This window comes from Leptopilina heterotoma, unplaced genomic scaffold (genome assembly GCF_015476425.1).
Source record: "Leptopilina heterotoma isolate Lh14 unplaced genomic scaffold, ASM1547642v1 Lhet_114, whole genome shotgun sequence".
NCBI lineage: Eukaryota > Metazoa > Arthropoda > Insecta > Hymenoptera > Figitidae > Leptopilina > Leptopilina heterotoma.
In genome coordinates this window covers 1,608,848-1,626,505 of record NW_025110833.1, presented here as the reverse complement: position 1 = coordinate 1,626,505, position 17,658 = coordinate 1,608,848, and the positions used below count along the sequence as shown (strand labels likewise).

Sequence of the window (17,658 nt, the reverse complement as noted above, 5' to 3'; positions counted from 1 at the left end):
TCAACAAAAATTCTTCTTTAAGTCAATTTTTTAAAAATAATTTTTGAAAAAGTTCTTCTTGAAAAATTATTTTCATCATTACAATTATTCATTTCTAGAATTTTCAACAAAAATTCTTCTTTAAGTCAATTTTTTAAAAATAATTTTTGAAAAAGTTCTTCTTGAAAAATTATTTTCATCATTACAATTATTCATTTCTAGAATTTTCAACTAAAATTCTTCTTTAAGTGAATTTTTTAAAAATAATTTTTGAAAAAGTTCTTTGTGAATTTTCAAATTCTTTTGTTTACAATTTAAATTTACGAAATTTCGATTATTCGGACATTCTTCAGTAAAATATATTAGAAATTAAAAACTTTAAATAATTACAAAAAAATTCCATTAAACTTTAAAAAAAAAAATTAATTCTATATAGAATTCTTAATTCAAAGTATGAAAAGTTCAAATTTTCAATGATTTTAATTTGAAACCTTTTGAAAATTTAATTATCTCTCAAAAATCCATGCTATAATGATTTCAATATTTAATTATAATCTCAAATTTTAACTGAAATTCATTTTTAAATCAATATTTATTAGAAAATTCTATACGAGAATCCAATTATTTAAATATAAAAAAATATTTTTATTTAATAATTGAATGTTTCTTAAAATTGAATTTTCATAAAGTATTTTATTAACAAATTTTTAAATAATTGAATTCTCTTGACAAATTTTAATAAAGTTTTTAAGAATAATTTCATTTTTCGGGAAATTTGATGAAAATTGTATTAAAAATAATTAAAATTCTGACAGGAATTTTATTAAAATCTTTGAAAATAATTAAATTTCGAAGAAAAATGTTGTTTCTCAAAATTGAATTTTAATAAAGAATTTTTTCAACAAATTTTTAAATAATTGAATTCTCTTGACAAATTTTAATAAAGTTTTTAAGAATAATTTCATTTTTCGAGAAATTTGATGAAAATTGTATTAAAAATAATTAAAATTCTGCCAAGAATTTTATTTAAATTTTTCAAAATAATTAAATTTCGGAGAAAAATTTTATTATTTATATTCAGATAATTGAAATTTTGACGAGAATTTTTGTTAAATTTTTGAACATAAATGGATTATTGCGAAGAATTATATTACTTTTGAAAATAATTAAATTCTTGAGACGAATATTTTATTAAAATGTCTTTTTAAATAATTTAATTCTTTTATGAAATTTTATTGAAATAGTAGACATTGCAAATAATTTAATTTTGACCAATTTTTGAAAGTATTAAAATTTTTTGCGAAGAATATTATTAAAATTATTATGAAAAAAAATTGAATTGTTACAAAGAAATTCATTAAAATTTTTGAAAATAATTTAATTTTTTCAAGAAATTTAATTAAAACTTTATAGAAAATAATACTTAAATTCTAATAAATACATTGTAGCAAAAGTTTTTAAAATAATTAAATTTCTTTGATAAATTTTAATAAAATTTTTAAGAATATCACATTTTTCGAGGAATTCCATTAAAATTGTATTAAAAATAATTGAAAGTCTGCGATTTATGAAAATAATTGAATCCCTGTAAAAAATGTTATTATTTATGATAATAATTGAATAATAATTTATGAAAATAATTTGTAAATAATTGAATTCTTGTGACATTTTTTTTTATTATTTATAAAAATAATGAAATGTTTGCGTAGAATTTTATTAAAATTTTTTTAAACCAATTTGATTCATTTAGGAATTTTTGTTAAAGTACCTAGTAGATATTAAAAATCATTGAATTGAGAAAAGTTTTTGAAAATAATTGAATTTCTGATAAGAATTTTACTACTTTTGAAAATAATTGAATTTCTTCAACCTTTTTAGTAATAACTTCAAAATTCAATTTGTTTTAGTGTTTTTAACTAAAATTCTTCTATAAATCCATTATTTTTAATAATCAGTTAAATATATATTAAAAAATTGAACTAATTTCAGAAGAATTTTAGTTTTTAAAATTTTTTTAAACTATAAGTTTTTTAAAATTTCTAATTAAATTCATTGAAATTTTACAAAATTTCAAATTAAATCTTTTGAAGTTCATCTACTTATGAAAATTGTAAACGCAATTGTAAATACATCAAATTTTGAAAATTTAAAAAAATAATACTTTATTTTTACAGAAATGTTCTATTTTACGAAAATATAGAGCAAATTTCAAATTTTTTTTTAAAAAATGCTTCAAATCTGTACTTTAACTTCTATATGCGACAAATAGAAAAAAGTAGAGGATTTTGAAAAAAGTGGGGGTAAAGATAAAAAAATAGATTTTCCTTATTTTTGACATTGTAGTGGTTTTCTACATATTTTTGTCCTCTAAACACGATCCTGGGTTCCAAAATTGTCCATCACGTCAGGATTTTGAGAAAAGTGGGGGTAAATACCCAAAAATCGTATTTAGATGATAAAAATACAATGGAAACTAACCAGATATAAAAAAAATAAAAGACTATGTAAGTCTCTGTTATAATTTACTAAACCAATAAAAATAGTTTTCAAATAGAAAAAAGAGGCGAAGTAAAATTAAAATTGATAGACTGTATTCGTAAATAGAAGAATCAATTACATATTGATATCATATCGTTTTTTCTCCATGTCTCAGCAGTCGATAATCTTGTTACAATTCAAAAATAAAATTCAAATTACATTGAACGGTTAATTAAATTTTTTTATTGGACTGTTATTTTTGATTTCAAAATCCTGAGAATTTAATTTGATTCGGTTCTTTATAAAGAAATGTATAAAAATAAAAAGGCAAGAAAAAACGGGTCAAATGTTACAAAAATATAAAAATATCGAGTAAATACTAAAATACAAATGGGTTAGAAAATACAGTACTTGTGCAAAAAGTAATTAATTTCGGTACAAATTTAAATTAATTAATTAATTTTTAATTTTATGCCCATCTTAATTAATTTTTTTAAATTAAATTATTGTTCTTGATTTAAATATTCAGGGAAATTAATTTGATCCGGTTTTTAATAAAGTAAAATATAAAAATAAAAAGACAATAAAAAAACAGGTCAACTGTTACAAAAATACAAAAATATCAAGTATAGAAAAATAAATATGTTACAAAATGCATTATTTCTTTAACTAAAAAGTTAATTTACAAACAGTTAATTTTTGTAAAATTTTTAAAAAATTCCAAAGAAGTTAATTTCTGGAAAAGTTAAATTTCAAATTAATTTTCGTAAAATTGAAAAAAAAGTTAATTTTCATAAAAGTTAATTTCCATAAAATTTAAAAAAAAAATTCCCTGAAAAGTTAATTTCTCTAAATTTAGAAAAAAATTTCGAAAAAGTTAATTTTCGAAAAAGTTTATTTCCATAAAATTTAATGTCAGAACGTCTAAAATTTATTGTTTGTAAAGTTTAATACTACAATTATCATATGAAAGTATAATTTGTTTCTAAATTGGACTTGAAAAAAAAAAAATTGAAGAAACACAATATAACAACTTCCTTCCGTTAATATCAAAAGTGAAGAGACAAAAAGTTAAAAGCTCGCAAAAAATAAAATAGAATTTCCTGTTTTCTCTCGCAACTTTTGTTGCAAACTGACTTTGAGCATTAACAGTGACGATTTATGCAAATTTTGCCTGATAAATTAACCCCTTTAGGGACCATTTCATTTTAGAATTCACAGAAAATGTTCAGTTTTGAGCTATTTAGTTAAACTGCATCAGTCATGGTAGAAGGGATGAGTTGTAAAGCCAAGGAAGTGATCTTTTAATATTTATAGCCGCTTAAAGTCAGTCTATTTTCGGTGATAGTTCCGAAGATAGAGAGAGAGAGAGAGAGAGTCAGAAAACTGCTGCATAAATAACATAGCAAAAATAAGCACTAGAGCAAATTTAAAATTTCAAGTTGCTAACATCCTAACATCCTTATTAGCTACCAACATTTTTTTCTCTTCAGAAAATCATCTTTTTGCAAAAATTCAAAAAGAAAGTTCAACGCTTAGAAAGAACAAAAGAATACAAAATTCAAAAACAGAAATAATCAATTAACTTTCAACAGTTAAAAAGAAAACCTAATTCAAAAATAAAGATTTTTATAAAATAATATTTCTGGAAGGAAATAATTTATTGAAAATTCCGAGCAGGTAACATTTGAAAAGAGTGGATAAACTCGTCGTTTTTGAATATTTCAAGCACGTGGAAACTGTCAATCTTTAGGATGCAGGAAAACGAGGAAATTCTTTTTTTTTTTGCGAGAAATCTTTTGCATAAATCACAATATATGCTCCTGGTGTCGAGAGAAAAGTTATAGATAATGCATAGTCCAGGAGTTAATTTCATCGACTTCTGTCTGCATTGGAATTTTCAGTGTGTGTATATAGCGTATATACTCGCGTTGGATAATTTAAGTCAAATGTCCAGGATTTTATTCAATCAATTTACCTCCAGACCGTTGTGTGACATATTAAAATGACCAAGAGGGGAAAATTTCTCAAATCGTTTCATTCAATTTCAAACGTATGTATGTGTGTGTGGAAAAAATTGTACAATTAATGTCTTCGTGTTCCTTGGAAATTTTGATTCTTATTTTCTTCATTGAATCACGAAAGAAAATTCCGACATTTTTCTTTATGTCAATCAGACGTAGAATTACAAAATAATTTTAAAAAAATAAAGCAAAAAGTCAGTCACTGACATAAATAGTAATATTTTACTAATGAAATAGTTAATAATGACTAATTATTAGTTAAATTCACATTTAGGTTATGCAAAAATGACTGAAATTTTTAGTAACTAATTCAATTAGTGAAATTTGACTATTTTTTTAGTTATTTATTTACTAATTAGTTATTTTTAACTAATTCAAATTTAGAGAGAAGATTGTTATTTATGAATTTCTCTAATTGTAAAATTACTCGAAAATAACAATAACTTCTTCTTTAAATAAATATTTAATTATTATTTTTCCGTAGGAATTAATATTCTTCAAAACATTCAAATTTAAATCTTTTTTGAGTCTTCGACTTTTTGAGTCTTCGACTCGGAGTGATCGATTTCTTCATATTTTATAATAATTAAACATGACCGAGTGATGAAATCATTATTTTATATTATAAAAGAATATTATTACTGTAACTTCTTCAAAAATTATTTTCATCAATTCTATTCAATTATTATTTTTTAGAATTTTTAATTAAAATTTTTCTTTAAATCAATTATTTTTAATAATTTTTTTAAAAAGTTTTTTAATAATTTTCAAATCTATTTGTTTACAACATTCAATTTTACACGAAATTTCGTTTATTCGAATATTCTTCAATTAATTATATATTAAAAAATACGAGCATGAAATAATTTTTAAAAAATTCAGTTAAACATTTTGAAAAAAATTAATTCTGCAGAATTGTTAGTTAAAATTAAAAGTATGAAAAATTCAGATTTTCAAAGATTTTAATTTAAAACCTTTTCAAAATTAAATTATTTCTAAAAATTTACGCTGTAATGCATTTAATGTTGAATTATTATCGAAAATTTTAACTGAAATCCATTTTCTAATCAATATTTATTAGAAAATTCTCCGAAAATTTAATGATTTATTTATTTATTTTAAATAATTGAATACAAAAATACATAATTTATTAAATAGCTAATTGAATGTTTCTCAAAATTGAATTCTTATAAAGAATTTTATCAATAAATTTTTAAATCAAAATTCTATCGACGGATTTTAATGAAATTTTTAATAATAATTACATTTTTTCGAGAAATGCGATTGAAATTTGAAATTGAATTAAAAATAATTGAAATTCTGCTATGAGTTTTATTATTTATGAAAATAATTGAATTTTTCAACAGAATTTTATTATTTACGAAAATAATTGAATCTCTGTAATAAAAAATTGTGTAGTTTATGAAAATAATGGAATTATTACAAAGAAATTTCTAACAAATTTAAAAATAATTGAATTTTTTGTAAATAATTGAGGAGCTGGATTCTATAACCGGCTCTTCGCTCGAACTCATGCAGAAGATAGTCCCTTCGTCAGTTATGTCATGAAAATTTAAAACTCAAAAAAAAAAATATTTAAAAATTATGACGTTGTAGAGGAGAAAAAAATACATCTTTTTTCTATTTACAATTTTTTTCTAGAATGCAAGTTATTAATACTAAAAAATAAAAACTAAAAATTTTTTTTCTGAAAAATTAATTACCTTTTGATAAATATATCGTCATTTCTCAGTCAAATATTAATGAAATGAACCGATTTTTTTTAGGCATGCACAATATATCTTACCGAAGCCCACAAGCCAAAGTAAAGTAAAAAAAAACAAATTGTTTATTAATTATTAATTTTGAAAGTTGTTATTTACAACAACAGGAATTTCAATTTTCAACGAGAAAAAGTATGCGACGAAATTTCACATTATGAAAACTTCTCGCGAGAAAGTTTTTCCTTTATTATTCAGGAAGTTTTTCCAAAAAGAATTAAACCGATTCGATGAGAAATAAAGAAAATAAAAGAAAAATAGCGAAACAGTATTTTCGTTCGCAGCGAAAACCCTGTTCGGCAGCCATGTTTGTCATATGACTTGTAACGTACGCACGCACACATTTCTATTTTACACAGCAGCGTGAGTGTGTGAGCGTGCGTAAGCTACGAGTCATATGATAAACATGGCTGCCGAACAGGGTTTTCGCTGCGAACGAAAATACTGTTTCGCTATTTTTCTTTTATTTTCTTTATTTCTCATCGAATCGGTTTAATTCTTTTTGGAAAAACTTCCTGAATAATAAAGGAAAAACTTTCTCGCGAGAAGTTTTCATAATGTGAAATTTCGTCGCATACTTTTTCTCGTTGAAAATTGAAATTCCTGTTGTTGTAAATAACAACTTTCAAAATTAATAATTAATAAACAATTTGTTTTTTTTTACTTTACTTTGGCTTGTGGGCTTCGGTAAGATATATTGTGCATGCCTAAAAAAAATCGGTTCATTTCATTAATATTTGACTGAGAAATGACGATATATTTATCAAAAGGTAATTAATTTTTCAGAAAAAAAATTTTTAGTTTTTATTTTTTAGTATTAATAACTTGCATTCTAGAACAAAATTGTAAATAGAAAAAAGATGTATTTTTTTCTCCTCTACAACGTCATAATTTTTAAATATTTTTTTTTTGACTTTTAAATTTTCATGACATAAATGACGAAGGGACTATCTTCTGCGTGAGTTCGAGCGAAGAGCCGGTTATAGAATCCAGCTCCTCAATTGAGTTCCTATGATATTTTGATTATTTATGAAAATAATTAAATGTTTTCGTATAATTTTATAAAAATTTGTTTTAAATAATTGAATTCTTTTGGAAAATTGTAATAAAATAGTCGATATTGAAAATCATTGAATAGAGAACATTTTTGAAAATAATTAAAATTTTTCCAAGAAATTTATTAAATTTTTTCAATATAATTAAATTTCGGAGGAGAATTTTATTATTTATAAAGATAATTGAAATTTACAATTCAATTTTACAAAATTTTAATTATTAGTAAATTCTTTAATTAAATAAATTTTAAAAAAATCCGTAATTAAAGTTTCTCCAAAAAATTAATTCCACAGAATTGTTATAGTTAAAAATATAAAAAATTCAGATTTTCAAAGATTTTAATTTGAAACTTTTTCAAAATTTAATTATATCTAAAAATTTACGTTCTAATGCTTTTAATATTGAATGATAATCTAAAATTTAAATTGCATGTTTCATAAAATTGAATTCTCATAAAGAATTATTCATTTATAAATTTTTAAATAACTGAATTCTTTTTCTTTTGACGAATTTTAATACAATTTTTAAGAATTTTTTCGAAGAATTCGATTAAAATTGTATTAACAATAATTGAAATTCTGCAATAGGTTTTATTATTTTTAGGAAAATAATTGAATTCTAAAAAAGAATTTTATTATTTATGAAAATAATTGTATTTCTAAAAAGAATTTTATTATTAATGAAAACAATTGAATTATTTATGAAAATAATTAAATGTTTTCGTAGAATTTTATTAAAATTTGTTTTAAATAATTGAATTCTTTGGGAAAATTTTATTAAAATAGTCGATTTTGAAAATTATTTAATAGAGAAAATTTTTGAAAATAATTGAAATTTTGCTAAGAAATTTATTATTATTTTTTTTTTAATAATTGAATTTCGGAGAAGAATTTTATTATTTATATCTAGATAATTAAATTTTTTTTAAAAACCCAAGTTACTTAAAATTTCTAATTAAACACATTCAAAATTGAAGTTTTATAAAATTTCAAATTAATACCTTTTGAAGTTCATCTATTTATGAATGAAGTTATTTAATTAGAAATTATTGTCAGAAATAGAAAAAAATAATGATTTCTTGGAATAATTTTATAGTTTATTAGGCAAACAAGAAAAAAACACATAAAAATTCAGAATTTTTTTATGAATTCTAAAAATTTAATTTTTTTCTGTACTTTTTATAAAAATACCTGACTTTTTCCTGACTTCCCTAGACCAATTCTACTTTCTCTGACTTTCCTAACCTGTGGCAACCCTGTTGGCATTGGTCATTACGAATTTGATTTTGGTTTTGCAAAATAAATTTTTTTTATAATTAATTCAATGAGTAAAAAATTGGTGAAAATTAAAAATTTAATGAGCGAACTAATTTTTTATTTTTACACTGTAAAAAATTTAGGGAGTTGACGGTCACTAGTTGGGAGTGAAATTTTTCGAGTTAAGAATCAACTCCAAAAGGGAGTTAATTATTAAATTAACTCCCTTTTGAAGTTAATTCTTATTTTTACTCAGGGTGTCTACTGAAAATATGACTTAAAATTCCAGGACATTTTCAGGACATTCCAGGACAGATTTCTTATTTTTCCAGGACGTTTATATGTGTAACAGGGTTGCCACAAGTCAGGGAAGTCAAAGAATTCAAGGAAAAGTCAGGGTTTTTTACTAAAAGTACTGGAAAAAATTAAATTTTTAGAATTTATAGGAAAATTCTGGATTTTGGTTTCTTTTTTGTTTGCCTTATAAACTATGAAATTGTCAAGAATTTTAATACGAACCCTTCAATTTTTTCTATTTTTGACAATAATTTCTTTTTTAATAACTTTTAAATAACTTCGCATAAATTCAATTATGTTCAAAATTTTTTTAAAATTCTCGTCAAAATTTTAATTATCTTTATAAATAATAAAATTCTTCTCCAAAATTCAATTATTTTCAAAAAATTTAATAAAATTCTTGTTAGAATTTCAATTATTTTTAAAAATTCTCCTCATTTCAACTATTTTTTATATCTTTATATTTTATATGAATTTTATATTCTATTATTTAAACAAAATTGTAATAAAAATTTAACAGGAATTCAATTACTTACCAATTTCTTTTATAAATTTCTTCGCATCAATTCAATTATTTTAAATTTTTTAATGAAGTTTCTCGAAAGAATTCTAATATATAAAGAAAATTGAAAATAATATTCTGAGAAATTCAATTATTTCAAAAAATTTAAATAAAATTCTTTTAATAATTCTATTATTTAAAAAACTGCTGACAAAATTCTTTACAAGATTTAGTTCATTAAATTGCAATTTTAATAAAATTTTTCTATACAATTCAATTGTTTCCAATACATTTCTTCTTAAGAATTCAATTATTTTCACAAATAATACATTTTTTATAGGAATTCAATTATTTAAAAGAAATTAAATAAAATTCTTCGATAGAAATCAATTATTTTCTTTCTTGAGAATTCAATTATTTTTAAAAATTTTGATAAAATACTTTATAAATTTGAAAAACTATCATGAAATCGGTCATGAAATACAGTTATTTTCGTAAAATACAATATTTTTCTACAAATATAATTATTGTCAGAAATGTTTGTAAAACTCTTCGAAACAATTTAATTATTTTCGTAAAAAATATAATTCTTCTAAAAAATTCAATTATTTAAGAAATTTTAATAAAATTCTTCCCAAGAATTCAATTTATTTTTCAAAAATAAATATTTTCACTAAAATTTAATTATTTAAAAAAAAAATTTTTTAATTCTTTGTCAGATTTCAATTATTTTTAATTTTTTAATAAAATTTCTGGATAAAATTGAATTTTTTTGAAAAAGTTTTAAAAAATTCTGAAAAATTTAATTATTATTTAAAAAAATTTGAATAAAATTCTTCACAAGAAATCAATTATTTTCATAAATAATAAAATTTTTCTCTGGAATTCAATTATTTTCACAAATAATACATTTTAATAAAATTCTTCATAAAAATTCAGTTTTAAAAAACATGCAATTACTGAATAAATTATTTATTTCTGTATTTAAATAATTGAATTCTCGGGAAATTTTCCAATAAAAATTGATTAAAAATGAATTTCACTTAAAATTTTAAATTATAATTGAATATTAAAAATATTATAGAGTGAATTTTTAGAAATAATTGAATATTGAAAAAATTTAAAATTAAAATCTTTGATTTAAAATTCTTTAATCAAATGACAAATTCAGAGATGTTAAAAATGGGTCTTAAAACCTATTTAAAATGTTAAATACTAAATGGTATCACAAAAAGTATTTCAAATATAAAATAGTTTTCAAAAAGTTATTTCAAATGCAAAATAGAAAATACGCATTTTCAAAATGGTTTTACAAAATAAAATGCTTTTTTTTAAATGAACTTTATTTTTACGTAACTTTTTGACTTTTCCATAAAATAAGATTGTATCCCTTATGAAACTGTTTTATATATTATTCTATTAATTTGACTTTATACAATAAACTAATTTTTTGAAAAAATTGTAAGAAAACTTTTTTAGCAATTAAATAAAATATCTCATTTTCGAATGCTTGATGTGAAATCCTATGTAAATATTAAAACTTTGAACCTGAAAATTTCCATTTTTAGTATGTAAAAATGAATATTTTCCCATAAAGTTTGGTAAAATTTAAAAGAAAATGAATTAGCCGAAGAATCTCCTTAAAAGAAAAAATTGCTACAATATAAAAAAAATTTTCTTGTATTTTGCATTTTCAAATACAAAATAATGAAAAAAACCATTTCAAATCAAAATGCAAAATGGTTTTCGGCAAATGCATTTAAAATGTAAAATGAAAATAGGCATTTTGCATTTTCTATTTTGCATTTGAAATAGATTTATTTGAAATAGTTAACATCTCTGGACAAATTGAAATTATTTTTTGATGGATCAAAAAAATTATTTTTTTAAATTTGAGTAAAACTTTTAAATTATTGAATATTGAAAAGCAAAATATGGAAAATTCATGGACAAAAGTTCAAAATCCAGGACATTTAAGGACATTTTTTTAATTTCCAGGACATTTACAGGACTTCAAGGACCAGTAGACACTCTGTTACTGTGTAAATTTTAACTCCCTTCATTGTTATACTAATAATTAGTCATTTTCTACTAACAATCAGTTATTTTTTACTAATTGCCGTTGCAAAAAGTCAGCCACGATTTTACTAATAATTAGTAATTGTTATCTAATTCCGATTTAGAGAGTATATCAATCCAACACTGAGAAAACATTATACTTAAATGAAACACAAAAATAATGTTAGACGATTTTGTTTAATTGAAATTAGTTTGCAAGTTTAATCTCAATATATAGAAAATATTTACTGCATTGATTCAAAAGTATTATTTGTTTGAATAATTATATTTAATTCAAACATATTTTCTGTTACGGTTTAAACAAAAATTATGTTTAAAAATTTTATGTTTGAATCAAACTTAAAAGTTGACTACAGATAATTTAAAATCAATCACAATTTATATTTGATTTCAATATATAATCTCTTAAACTGAACCAGAAAATATGTTTGAATTAAACTTAAATATGTTTGACTGTATGGCAAAGATATTTTAAGTTTGATTTAAACAAAATTTGTTTGAATCAAATAATTTCTTTTCTCAGTGAACTTATACTATCAATGGAATCGACATATGATGTTAACTATGAAAAATCACGTTTCATTTTGCCAAAATAAACACAAGAAACATTTTCAAAATACCCTGTATACAAAACAAGCCCGGAAATTGAAATGCGCAACATGCATGAAAATTACATGTTGCGTGTTGAAAACAACACAATATACATAGACAGACACATGTAGCTAAAATATATAATCCGAAATGTTGATTCATCATCGAAATTTGTGCATATTAAAGAAGGGTCAGTATAGAGGAAGATTAATCGTAATGCATGTGTCTGGACAGTGTATGAATATGAAATTGAGGTTGCACACGTTTCATCCAGTTACGTATTAATGCAGTGGCAGGCACATCGAGTTGTTGGTCCGGTAATGGTATACGCTTTATAAGCTTCTCCCATGGGACGTTCAGCACCAACTGCTGGAGGTCTACAGCATTCGAGAGCAGCACATCTCCGTGTCTGACCCCACTTTTCTCTCTCTCTCTCTCTCTCTATCTCTCTCTTCATATATATTTCATCCTCTCTTTTCAACTTATCCTTTTTTCATGTGGCTCCCTCTCTCTCTCTCTCTCTATGGCTGGGCCCGCTCTGATATTAATACATTCCATTACAGCAGACAATATCATGGCTGAATGGTCCACTCGAGCTCTCGATGCGAAGGATGCAGGGCCTCGACCGCGAAAATGGACCTCAGTTCGTCACCATCTAATTTAATACCGCAATTGCCTCTGGGTTGATTTCAAATAAGGTGTCGAGTTTTTTATTCCTTTTCTCTCTCTCTCTCTCTTTCTTTTTTTTTGAAAATAATAATTTTGAACCCCGAGGCTAAATCAACAAGTTAAACTGGATAAAAAGGGTGCCTTAAAGAATCCACGCCCTAAAATTTCGCGGTGGCACCTTTCTTTTTAAAAAGCGATTCACTCTCACTCAAATGGCTACCGCAAGCAAAAAGAAAATTATATACCTATATTTTTATATATATACAAGAGATTTGCGAAACGAGTCCAATTTTCTCAAAAGATGCTTCTTTTTTCCTTTTCTGATACTTTGATTGATAATTCGATATTTGGTGAGTAGTGCGCTTAAAAAAATTCTCATTAGGTTTCGAATTCTGAATTAGTTACTTTTGACCAATTCGGGGCTCGAAACATATAGAAAGTATTTAAAAATACGGACTTTATGGAACAAAAATGAAAAATTACGGACCAGTAACTGACAAAAATATAACAAGTCCGAATCAAATATAAGAGAACATTTTACTTAAAACTATAAATTTTTTCATAACTATAAAACTTCTTGTTTTATAATAATTAAAGATGACCGTGTGATAAAATCATTATCAAGTCAATTATTATTTTTAAGAATTTTTAATTAAAATCTCTTCTTTAAAATTTAAATCGATTATTTTTCATAATTTTCGAAAAAGTTCTTTGACAATTTTCAAATCCATTTCTTTACAATATTCAATTTTACGAAACTTCAATTATTCATTAATTCTTCAATTAAATAAATATTAGAAAATAAAAACTTCAAATAATATAAAAAAAATTAATTTCAAAATTCAATTATTTCTAAAAATGCATGCTATAATGCTTTAAATGTTTAATTATTATCTAAAATTTTAACTGAAATCCACTTTTAAATCAAATGTTTATGAGAAAATTCTTCTAGAATTCAATTATTTAAATACAAAAAAAAAATAATGTATTGAATATTTAAAAGATTCCTAAAATTTGTATTCTCATAAAGAATTTGATCAACAAATTTTTAAATAATTGAATTCGTTTGACGAATTTTAATAAAATTTTTAATAATAATTACATTTATCAGGGAATTCGAAAGAAATTTAATTAAAAGTAATTGAAATTCCGCGATGAGTTTTATTATTTATGAAAATAATTGAATTCCTAAACAGAATTTTATTATTTAGAAAAATAATTTAATTATAGATTGCGAAGAAATTTATAAAAAATTAGTAATTAAAGGTTGGCGTAGAATTTTATTAAAATTTTTTTAAATAAGTGAATTCATTTGGATAATTTTATTAAAATAATAAAAATGTTGAAAATCATTAAATTGAGGAAAATTTTTGAAAATATTTAAAATTTTGCCAAGAATTTTATTAAAATTTTTTTAAATAATTAAATTACGGAGAAGAATTGAATTACTTCTAAAGAGAATTGAAATTTTGACGAGAATTTAAAAAAAATTTTGAATATAATTGAATTTCGGCGAAGAATTTTATTACTTTTAAAAAAATTGAATTTTTGCAATAATTTGCAACTTTTTCAAAATTGAATTTTTTAATAAAAATCTTCTATAAATCCATTATTTTCAATAATTTTTAAAAAAGTTGTTTGACAATTTTCAAATTCATTTGTTTACAATTCAATTTTTCAAAATTTGAATTATTCGTAAATTCTTAAATTAAATAAATGTTAGAAAATAAAAACTTTAAATAATATAAAAAAAATTCAATTAAACTTTTTCAAAAAAATTACTTTCAAAATTCAATTATTTCTACAAATTCACGCTATATTGCTTTTAATATTCAATTATAATCTAAAATTTTAACTGAAATCCATTTTTTAATCAAATGTTTATGAAAAAATTCTATATTTTACTTATGAAAATAAATACCTATTGAATTAATGCGAATAAATTTATAAAAAATTTGTAAATAATTAATTAAATTTCTGTGAATTTTTTATTATTTATGAAAAGAATTAAATATTTGCGAATTTTATTAAAAACTTTTTTAAATAATTGAATTCTTTTGGAAAATTTTCTTAAAGTAGTAAATATATATTAAAAATCATCGAATTGAGGAAAGTTTTTTAAAATAATTGAATTTTTGCCAAGGATTTTATTAAAATTTTTGAAACGTAGAGTGTTTTCAGGACCTTAATTTTTGTCAAATAAAATTGTTTATATTGTGGCCTTGGGTCCAAATAAAAAAAATAAATTAAAATTTTTGAAAATAATTGAATTTAGGAGGATAATTTTATTATTTTTGAAAATAATGGAAATTTTGACGAGAATTCTATGAAATTATTTAAATACAAATATGAATAATTTATTGAATAATTGAATGTTTCTTAAAATATTTATCAACAAATTTTTAAATAACTGAATTCTTTGGACGAATTTTAATAACATTTTTAAAAATAATTACATTTTCTGAGGAATTTGATTAAAATTTTTTAAAAATAATTGAATTACTGTCTAGAATTTTATAAAAAAGTTTCAAATAATTGACTTTTTTTTCGAAAAAGTCTATTCAAATTCTATATTTTTAATAATTGAATTCCTGTGAAATTTTCATTATTTTAGAAAATAATTGAATATTCATGTACAATTTTGCCAAAATTGTTTTTAAATAATTGAATTCTTTTGAAAAATTTTATTCAAATAATAGACATACAAATCAATGAATTAAGAAATTTTTTTAAAAATAATTACAATGAAAATAATTGAATTTTACATTGAATAATATTCTTTATGAAAATAATTGAATTTTACAATGAATATTATTCTTTATGAAAATAATTGAATTTTACAATGAATTTTATAAAAATTCCTGAATATAATTGAATTTCGGAGAGGAATTTTGATATTTATAAAGATAATTGAAATTTTGATGAGAATTTAAAAAAATTTTTGAACATAGTTGAATTTTTGCGAAGAATTTTATTACTTTTGAATAAAATTGAATTTCTACAATCATTTGTAATTTCTCTAAAATTCTCCAAATTATATCGTTCAATTTACAAACTTTTCGTCTTTTCTTAATCAAATTACGGACTTTACTGACCTTTTTTAAAAAAAACGGGATTAGATTAACTAAAAAATATTTTTTAAAATTCATAATTGTTGAATATACTACATTTATAAAAAAACTACACCATTTACTCACGTCACCTGTCATTAAATATCAAACAAACGAAACAAGAATCCGACAAGTACAAAATGGAGATACTGCACCATTGTACATTATAGAAACTTACGATATGAGAATAAATAGCTTGCTGTCCATTGCAATTAAGTGTATCGAATCAAGCATTCGTTTAATTGCAACCACGCCCCATACCATGCGACAGGATAATTTTGATCAAAAATTAAAAAAAAGAAAAAAATTCGCAAAGAAAAATGATTTGAGATGGTATAGCATATATAAAAATAAATTATGATCGAAAATGAAGAATATTATATTATATGTACATACCGTGTTAACGGCAAACATTGAAATAAACGATAAACATCATAAGTTAATTGGTTAATTCAAGTATAAATGATACAAGTATATATACTCGAATACTTGTATTTAAACGAAAATAAAAAAAAATAAAATAAAAAATGTAGCAGAATTTATATTATATGCTCATGGTGCTGTATATATATGTACTCAATTAAAACACACGTTCCAATTTGTTCCTGATATTTCGCGTAATGAATATAAACTTTATTTTTATCCACATGCGTTCATTTCACATTCAAAAAAATAAATAAATAAATAAAAACGAAAAACGATCGAAAATGTAAAAATTATTTCCCTATTTTTCAAAGTTTTTGCCACTTTATTATAAATGATTTTTTTTTTTTATCAATAAAGTGAATTTGATTTGAATTTCATGCTGGAAAATATTTACAGAAAAAATTCAACTACGTGCTCTCTAAATCGGAATTAGTTAAAAATAACTATTGATAAAATCTTGGATAATTTTTTGCTTCAGTAATTCGTTAAAAATAATAAACTTAGAAAATAGTCAAATTTGCCCAAATGAATTAGTTACGAAAACTTTTAGTTATTCTAACATAACTTAAAAAATAATTTTTGTCTGACTAAAATTGACTTTGACTACTGATTTCCAGTTTAGAATAAATAGGAAAAGCTTCGTTTGTCTAATATTAACTTGAATTACTGATTTTCAAGTAAAAATAAGTGAGAAAAGCTTTGTTTGACTAAAATCGACTTTACCTACTTATTTTCAGTTAATTATTGCGAAAAGCATTGTTTGTCTAAAATTAACTTGAACTACTAATTTTCAAGTAAAAATAATTGGGAAAAGCTTCGTCTGACTAAAATCGACTTTAACTACTGATTTCCACTTGGAGATAATTGACAAAAGCTTTGTTTGTCTAAAATTAACTTAAACTATACAGTCAGGTCTCGCTAAGTGTCGTCACTGGGAATTTTTTGGGACCGTCTGTCTCAGTAAGTGTCAGTGACCAAAGCCACGCCCCTTCAATAAAAGTGGTCATTTCATTGGTTTATGTTGCAAACCGGTTTGGGGAAGTCCATTTTTAGCATTGGAGAGGGTAAAAAAAAGTGGGGAAAGTGACACTTGTCGGGTCTTGAACGATGACACTTTTTGAGTCGTGACACTTACTGAAAACGACACTTGGCGAGACCTGACTGTACTAATTTCCAAGTAAAAATAATTGAAAAAAGCTTCGTCTGACTAAAATTGACTTTAACTACTGATTTCCAGTTGGGGATCATTAACAAAAGCTTTGTTTGCCTAAAATTAGCTTGAACTACTAGCTTTCAAGTAAAAATAATGAAGAAAATCTTTGTCTGACTAAAATTGACCTTAATTACTGATTTCCAGTTAAGAATCATTATCAAAACCTTTGTTAAACTTAAATTAATTTGAACCACTGA

At 22.3% G+C, this 17,658-nt stretch overlaps 1 protein-coding gene across 3 annotated transcripts in view; it reads right to left on the bottom strand.

Moving 5' to 3' along the window:
• The window catches only part of LOC122507350 (epithelial discoidin domain-containing receptor 1-like), a 267,483-nt gene that overhangs the window by 97,973 nt on the left and 151,852 nt on the right, over window positions 1-17,658 (bottom strand). The window lies entirely within an intron of this gene.